Below are 7,970 nucleotides of genomic sequence, written 5' to 3' on the forward strand. Positions count from 1 at the left end.
TACTTATTTGAGGAATGATCGGGGGGGGGGTGGGAAATTCTCACTGCATATTTGGGAATAGATCATTTGAATGTGCAATAACATGATTGTAAACTTTGATGCTTTAGGAGCAGACCACTCTAGTTAGGGTATGGAAGTACATTAATGCTATGCCTAAATCTGGGGACAAAGATATGACCCATATAAGATACCAGGTAATATTTACTTTTTTTTTTTTCTCATTAAACTTTTGTTTTAAAGGGTCTCAAAATTCTGTGACAGATTTTTGGTCAAGTTGTTTCCATTAAAAAGTACTGATTTTAAAAACTAATAACTTAAAACTGCCACACACACACAAAAAAAACAAATGGTCCACAAAGCATTCTCCTTTCCTTCTGAAGGTTTTACGATGCGTTATTATTAACCAGTCTTTTACTATTAAACTTTAATGACCAATTGACACAAACAGTTCTGAGACCATTCTTCCACCACTGATTAAGACTGGGGTGGCAGGTATTGGGGATAATATTCATTTAGCCTTCTGAGCTTTTTGGGCAGACTTGGTGACCTTGCCAGCTCCAGCTGCCTTCTTGTCCACTTCTTTGGTGACACCCACAGCAACCGTCTGTCTCATGTCATGAACAGCAAAACGGCCCAGAGGAGGATAGTCAGAGAAGCTCTCAAGACACATAGGCTTGCCAGGAACCATATCAACAATGGCAGCATCACCAGATTTCAAGAACTTGGGACCATCTTCCAGCTTTTTTCCAGAACGATGATCTATCTTCTCCTTTCAGCTCAGCAAACTTGCAAGCAATGTGAGCTGTGTGACAATCCAGCACAGGTGCATATCCAGCACTAATTTGGCCTGGATGGTTCAGGATAATCACCTGAGCTATGAAGCCAACTGCTTCCATTGGTGGGTCATTTTTGCTGTCACCAGCCACATAGCCACGACGAACATCTTTGACAGATATGTTCTTGACATTGAAGCCCACATTATCCCCAGGAAGAGCTTCACTCAAAGCTTCATGGTACATTTCAACAGACTTGACTTCAGTTGTAACATTGACTGGAGCAAAGGTGACCACCATGCCAGGTTTAAGAACACCAGTCTCCACTCGGCCCACAGGGACAGTACCAATACCACCAATTTTGTAGACGTCCTGGAGAGGCAGACACAAGGGCTTGTCAGTTGGACGAGTTGGTGGCAGAATGCAATCCAGAGCTTCAAGCAGTGTGGTTCCACTGGCATTCCCATCTTTACGGGTAACTTTCCATCCCTTGAACCAAGGCATGTTAGCACTTGGCTCCAGCATGTTGTCACCATTCCAACCAGAAATTGGCACAAATGCTACTGTGTCAGGGTTGTAGCCAATTTTCTTAATGTAGGTGCTGACTTCCTTAACGATTTCCTCGTATCTCTTCTGGCTGTAGGGTGGCTCAGTGGAATCCATTTTGTTAACACCAACAATTAGTTGTTTTACACCCAGTGTGTAAGCCAGAGGGCATGCTCACAGGTCTGCCCGTTCTTGGAGACACCTGCTTCAAATTCACCAACACCAGCAGCAACAATCAGGACAGCACAGTCAGCCTGAGATGTGCCTGTAATCATGTTTTTGATAAAGTCTCTGTGTCCTGGAGCATCAATGATGGTCACATAAGACTTGCTGGTCTCGAATTTCCACAGGGAGATATCAATGGTGATACCACGTTCACGTTCAGCTTTCAGTTTATCCAAGACCCAGGCATACTTGAAGGAGCCTTTTCCCATCTCAGCAGCCTCCTTCTCGAATTTTCGATAGTTCTTTTGTCGATCCCACCACACTTGTAGATCAGATGACCAGTAGTGGTAGACTTGCCCGAATCTACGTGTCTGATGACAACAATGTTGATATGAGTCTTTTCCTTCCCCATTCTGGTTTAGGTTGAGCGGTCGTTTTCTTGACACCTGTGTTCTGGCGGCAAACCCGTTGCAAAAAAGCTAATATTTACTTTTTATAAATTACATTTGCTGCATTAGATGTTCATAGGAGACTCAGGCCTCAAGTATATTCTGGATGTCTGAGGGCACAGCTGGAAGAAATCCTACAGAAGGTTCCTAAAGCTCCTAAAATATAAACCCTGAGCTTTTGACCTAGTACACTGTACATGTCAAGTATAAAGTCAATTTTGATACTCTGCCATTATCTATAAGACAAAGCAGCAGAGTTCAGGGGAACCTCCATTCCCACTCCTACCTTGTCCCTTTTTCTGTTTCCTAAACAACACATTCATTTTGGTTTGTTTCAAGATTGGCAACATGAATGGACAGTGTCCAGGATGGAAAGTTAGGAGTCGTGGGCTCTGGGTCTAGCACTGTAGTCTGGGGCAAGTCTTTGGAACTTGGCTTCCTCGTTTGTAAATGAATGACTCTGTCTGTATTAGTAATTCCCAGTTGGGGCTTACAAGGGGATATTCATACTACTTACAATGTTTCAAAAAGTCTAGAAGAAATGTTACCTATTTTCTGATGAGGTGGCACAGGCTTAGAAAAACACTACATTTCTTGGCATTTTGGCTCTGAATTTTTGAACTCAGCAGAGTAGCATTAACTAGCTCCTGCTAATCTAAAACTGGGTTTGAAAATTATATATGTCTTTAATACCAATAGTAGCTAGCATTTATTGAGTGCTTACAGTGTGCTGAGTAGTGGTCTAAATATGAGGCCCAGGAGAAATCTTATTCAATTCCCCATAGTACACAACTTTGGTGACACTCTCTATCCTTCTACCTTTTTTGTATCCCAGTTGTCTGTCAGACTTGGCTTGCAAGAGGGCCCAAATAATGTAAATGAAGGAGAGTGTATATAAGTGTCACATTTCTTTTTTGTAAGAAGTCATTTTGAAGATAATGGAAATCTTAAACCCATAAACTTTTATACTGATCATCTCTAAAATAAAGATTTGATATATAAAACATAATATAGGAAATAGATTAAATCAGTTTTTTTTTTTTTTTTGCTAACTGAAGTGAATTTCTTCACTATAAAAATGAGGACTCTTCCTAGATGTTTAACAAAACAGGAAGAGATAGATAAAAATACACTTATTCCAGAAACCTTAATTAGCTTTATCTTTGGGGCACAGCAAGGAATTTGTTGGATAAGAGTGAAGGTAACTGTGGGGAAAAACAGTTAAAATGAAAAGAAAAGAGAAGAAAATCCAGTCATCATAAGACCAAGTCATCAAGGTCAGCCCAGATTTAAGGGACAGGGAACTGGACTCCAGCTCTCAGTGGCAGGAAGAGGGAGAAAGTGTGTGGCCATCTCCCATTTACCATAGCGTTCACATCAAAAACAGTGGAAACAACTAGCAAGAGAGCATTTGTATGACTCCTGACAAATACAGGTAAAAGCCCACAGTAGACGCTGGGGTCACAATGTGCTGAGGGAATATGGAGCCAAGAGTGACCCAAGTAAGGCGCTTCAGAGAGGTTCTTGTTCCCTGGGCTGTGTGTTAGAGCCTCCATGAGTCTTTACATTTCCTGGTACTATCCTTAGTCCTTGAAAGGTCTGTAATTCAGAGCAACTCCCGAGTGGATGACCTTAAAATAATTATATAGCCTTCACAATTTTCCACCCTCATTGCCCATTTTCCCAGAGAAGCACTCTGGAAACTCGCTAAATGAAACCAGCCATCCTTTTTACTTGTCGGTGTTAAGTGTTACTTGGCGAGGGCAGCTGGCCAAGGGCCATTTCCATGCCTGTGTGACTGACAGACTTTAGAGGCTGCTGGCACTCGAGTAGAATGTCCGTGAAGAGACGTTCCATCAAGAGGGGAATGTCCATTAAGTGCAACAGGTTATAGGTGACAACCCCTTGCTCAAACAAGCCATCTCCCACCATCACCAGCTGGGCCAAAGTTTCTGTGGAGAAAAGCCTCAGAAAGATACTTCCCAGAGGTGGTGGCAGACAAGCAGCAGACTTTGGCTGCCCCCCAGCTTCATTTCTCTCCTCCTCATTTCGCCTGCTGCCACCACACTCAGCCTCCAACGAATATACTTCCTCTTTCAAGGTCAGGTCTTTTACCTCTGACCCCTTTTTTTGTTTGTTTCTTTAGGATTTTATTTATCTATTTGAGAGAGAGTACACACACACGAGAGAGAGCACAAGTAGGGGAAAGGGTAGATGAGAGGGAGAAGCAGAGTTCCTGCTGAGCAGGGACCCCACTGAGGGCCTGATCCCAGGACCCCGGAATCATGACCTGAGCTGAAGGCAGATGCTTAACTGACTGAGCCACATAGGCACCCCTTCCTCTGTTCCCATAAGGTTAGCTGAGATAGGTTGACATCTTCTGAATAAACCTTATTAAAGAGCATAAGGCAAGAAGAAATCATCCTAGAAAATGAGTCATATAACAAACCCCAAGTTCAAAGGTGTAATCAGTTTTCTAGGCCTCCAGACCAGTCCATCACCAGCTGAATACCACTGAGTAACCTGGAACATGGAGTAAAGAATCACTCAGCCATATCCTGCCTTAATTCCTGACCCACAAAATCATATGGTGTCACAAAATGGTTGTCACTTAAGCTATTGAGTTTAGGGGTAGTTCCTTACATAGCAGTAAGTGACCAGAACAACTATCTAATCAACTCTAAGGTCCTAGACCCTACTGGATTTTCTTTATTTTCTTTTCTTTTTAACTGTTCTTTCTTCACTGCTACTAAGATAACTAGAGTCTAGTTCTAGAAGCCTGGGTTCAAGCTCCAAGCTTCTGTTTTGTTCCTTCTCTAATGCCTTTTTTTGATTCCCAGGCAATGTGCTTGTGTACCACATTATTTGGTTCTCTGGGCAAAAGTCAAAGACACATTAATGCTAACAAATATTTTCCCTTCGACTTGACTTTAACCCCCATGTTGTGTGTTGGTCATTGCTGTGTTCGTGGCCAGTGGCAGGGTTGTGGAGTACCTAGGTATAGCAGGCCCGAGCGACTCGACATGAGGTGGGTTTTTTTTTTTTTTTTTTCTCTGACTCACTAAAGACACATCTTCCCTGGTTCCCAGAATGTTGTAGGTACATGGGGTTTAGCATGGTCATTGGGGATGGAGCTTTGGAATCAGATTACCTTTCCACCTGATTCCAGCTCTATGATGTTTGATCCTTAATTTCTCATCTGTAAATGATAATAATGCATATTTCATAGGGCTCTTGTATGAAGTGAGTAGTTAGGTAGAGGGTACTTTAGGACAATTCTTGCCACAAAGTCTTAAGAAATGTTAGTTGTAACGATGATGAATACAGAAAGCCGTGACTATGCTCTAACTAATGTGTATGATGTCATGAGGCCTTTCTGGGCGGTATGTCAGGGAGGGTCAGAGCTTTCCTTCCTCCAGAGAATAGCCATTGTTCCTTGCTCTTCCGAAGTAGGCAGTTTCAAATAGTGTGTCGCAGACTTTCCGTGGTATGAGGGGGATGGGAAGCTGGAGGATAAGGAGGGGGAAGAAGGAAGTTGACATTTAGACTGTCTGCTTTGTGCTAAGCCTTATGATATATATATGTATATATATAAATCTATATCAATATTGATAAATATTAATATATATCAGATATTATATACATAACTCTACCTTATGGAACTGTCTTAGCCACAATGTGAGGCATTATGGTCCCCTCTCCTCCCTTTACAGTTGAGGAAATTGAGGCACAGAAAGTTTGAGTAGCTTGCACAAGTCACGTAACTAAAAATGGGGATAGGATTCTAACCCTGAGTCTCAGACTGAAAATCCTGCTTTTTTTTCCTCCCTACCATCCTGGAGAACAGGGTTCTCTGGTGCAGTGTGGAGAGCATGAGGGCCTGATGTCTGTCCTGATCTATCCGGGAAAATGATCCAACTCTCAGAATAAAGGGAGGAGAGACAAAACAAAGCAAAACCCGAAACAAAACAAAGCAGAACAAAACACCTAAAGACTCCCACAAACACACACACACACACACACACACACACACACACACACACACACACACAGCCCCATTTACTCTCTATTCTGGCTGATGCTGTGCTGTTTCATGCTCTCTAGGACAGCCCAGCACAGTGACAGGTAGAGTAGAATGTAAATAGATTTTTCTGAAGTCCCCAGACTTTTTAAAGCTACAGCTTTAAAAGCATGGATTCTGAAATGTCTCTGTTAAAAATTCACAGTTTCTTTGCCCAACTATGATACTGACAAAGGTTGGGATGAGCCAGGAGCATTATTTTTCTAAGTCAAGGTATTTTTTTGTTTGGGGGAGTCTTTTCGTGTTTTGTTCTGCTTTGTTTTGTTTAGTTTTCTCAACTGTAAAGGGAGGAGAGGTGTACATCATGCCACACCTTCTTGCTGAGACAGCAGATTCCAGAAAGCATTTGTCTCTCTCTCTTTCTCTCTCCCTCCTCCAGATTTTACAGCTCTCCTTGGAGGTTTTTCCACTCAGATGTTGTGGATCCCCCTCTCTTTCTTTTCCTCCTGATTCCACCCAACAAGATCCAAAGCTACTTATTTTTCTGGGTGTGTCTGGAAGCTCCCAACCTTTTTGCTCAGCCTTTGGATGTTTTGACAACCCCCATCATTTTCCTGCCAGCTAGTTTATCACAGACATTTGGGGCATTTTCTCCCCAATGTTGCTGGAAAATGTGGCAAGAACAGCCTAGTATCATCCCAGAGAGCTCATTCACCAGTTAGAAAGGAGATGGGGGGGAATGATGCCTGACAATATTGAGCCCCAGAAAAATCTAGCTCTTCTTTTCATCTGGTCCATATTCTGCTCCTAGTCACTGGGAGTCTATGTCTACCTTCTTTATGGTGGACCCCTCATACAGCTGGAAACCCGTCTGCTGTCAGCAGCAGACAGCAGAGGGTGGGACACGTCTTACCTATTGTTGAAACACCTACACATCCTCCCAGAGGAGAATCTACTCATTAACGGAGGAAAGGACACCTGGAGTAGGGTTAAGAGGATGGGATTTATAATTAGAGAATCTGGGTTTGAATGTTGCCTTTTTGAGACTGAATTCCTTGACAGTTTCAATAAACCAGTTTCAATAAATGATTTTGTAGGAAGTGAAATAAACTTTTCACCACCATGTCCTCTTACTTGGAATGATTCTGGTCTACCCGGCAAATCCTTTCCATTTGCCAGTGGCCCAGAGCTACTCTCCCTGCCTCTGTGACCCTTTCCTGGACTCCTTAAAAAACCCTGTTCTTTGACCTGCTTATTGCCTGATGATTGACACTAATAATATCCATCTTAACAGAAGTGACTTTGCCCCCTAACCACATAACAAGCCTTGCCCTGTGCCTTCAACAAGACAGCCATGCTAGGTAACAGTTCCCCAAGCTTAACTATTGAACAAGAAACACATAAGTTTGGGGTAGATTAGAAATAGGCCAGGGTTATTACTTAAAATCAAATCTCAAATTCTAAGCAGTTACCAGAGATATGTGTGCTGGATGTATGTGGACTTTTGGCAAGTGCATCAAGCACTCACCCTGTCACAGATGCCTCTTACATCCTGCATCACGTCCCCTTGGCCCATCTTTGACTTCATCCACAGTTTCAGTGAATAGTTCTGGATGAGTTTGACAATGTCCCACTTTGAGAACATGCCTTAAAGCTTTCTCTGATGTCCCGGCAACCTCCTCAGCCGGCATGAAAATGCAGCCTGAAAGTGAGGCTGATATTCCCAGACACAACCCTCAAGCAAAGGGGAGGAAGAAGTAAGTGTCCCAGATCCCCATAGCTCAGGTAGGCAATTCTGGGGGCATCTGGGAGGCGAATCAGGAGAGGTCCTGACAGAACCAGTGCCCTGTTGCTTTCAGTTATGATTTTGCAGATCCACTGCTTCTTGGGCTTTTCTTCCTTCCTGTCTCTCTACCCTCTCTCCCATGCTTGCTTCCTGGCATCTCCCCCTGTGTTAGGCAGACTGATGGTCCCCATGTATGTCTGTGTCCTAACCCCAGGCACCAGTGACTGTGT

At 43.1% G+C, this 7,970-nt stretch overlaps 1 pseudogene across 1 annotated transcript; it reads right to left on the bottom strand.

Annotated features, from left to right (window-relative positions):
- Nucleotides 1-216: 216 nt before the first annotated feature.
- On the bottom strand, nucleotides 217-1,896 carry LOC308353223 (elongation factor 1-alpha 1-like; annotated as a pseudogene). The gene has a single exon. The product of its transcript is annotated as an elongation factor 1-alpha 1-like (transcript).
- Nucleotides 1,897-7,970: the final 6,074 nt, after the last annotated feature.

This window comes from Martes martes, assembly GCF_963455335.1.
Source record: "Martes martes genome assembly, chromosome: 12".
Classification (NCBI taxonomy): domain Eukaryota; kingdom Metazoa; phylum Chordata; class Mammalia; order Carnivora; family Mustelidae; genus Martes; species Martes martes.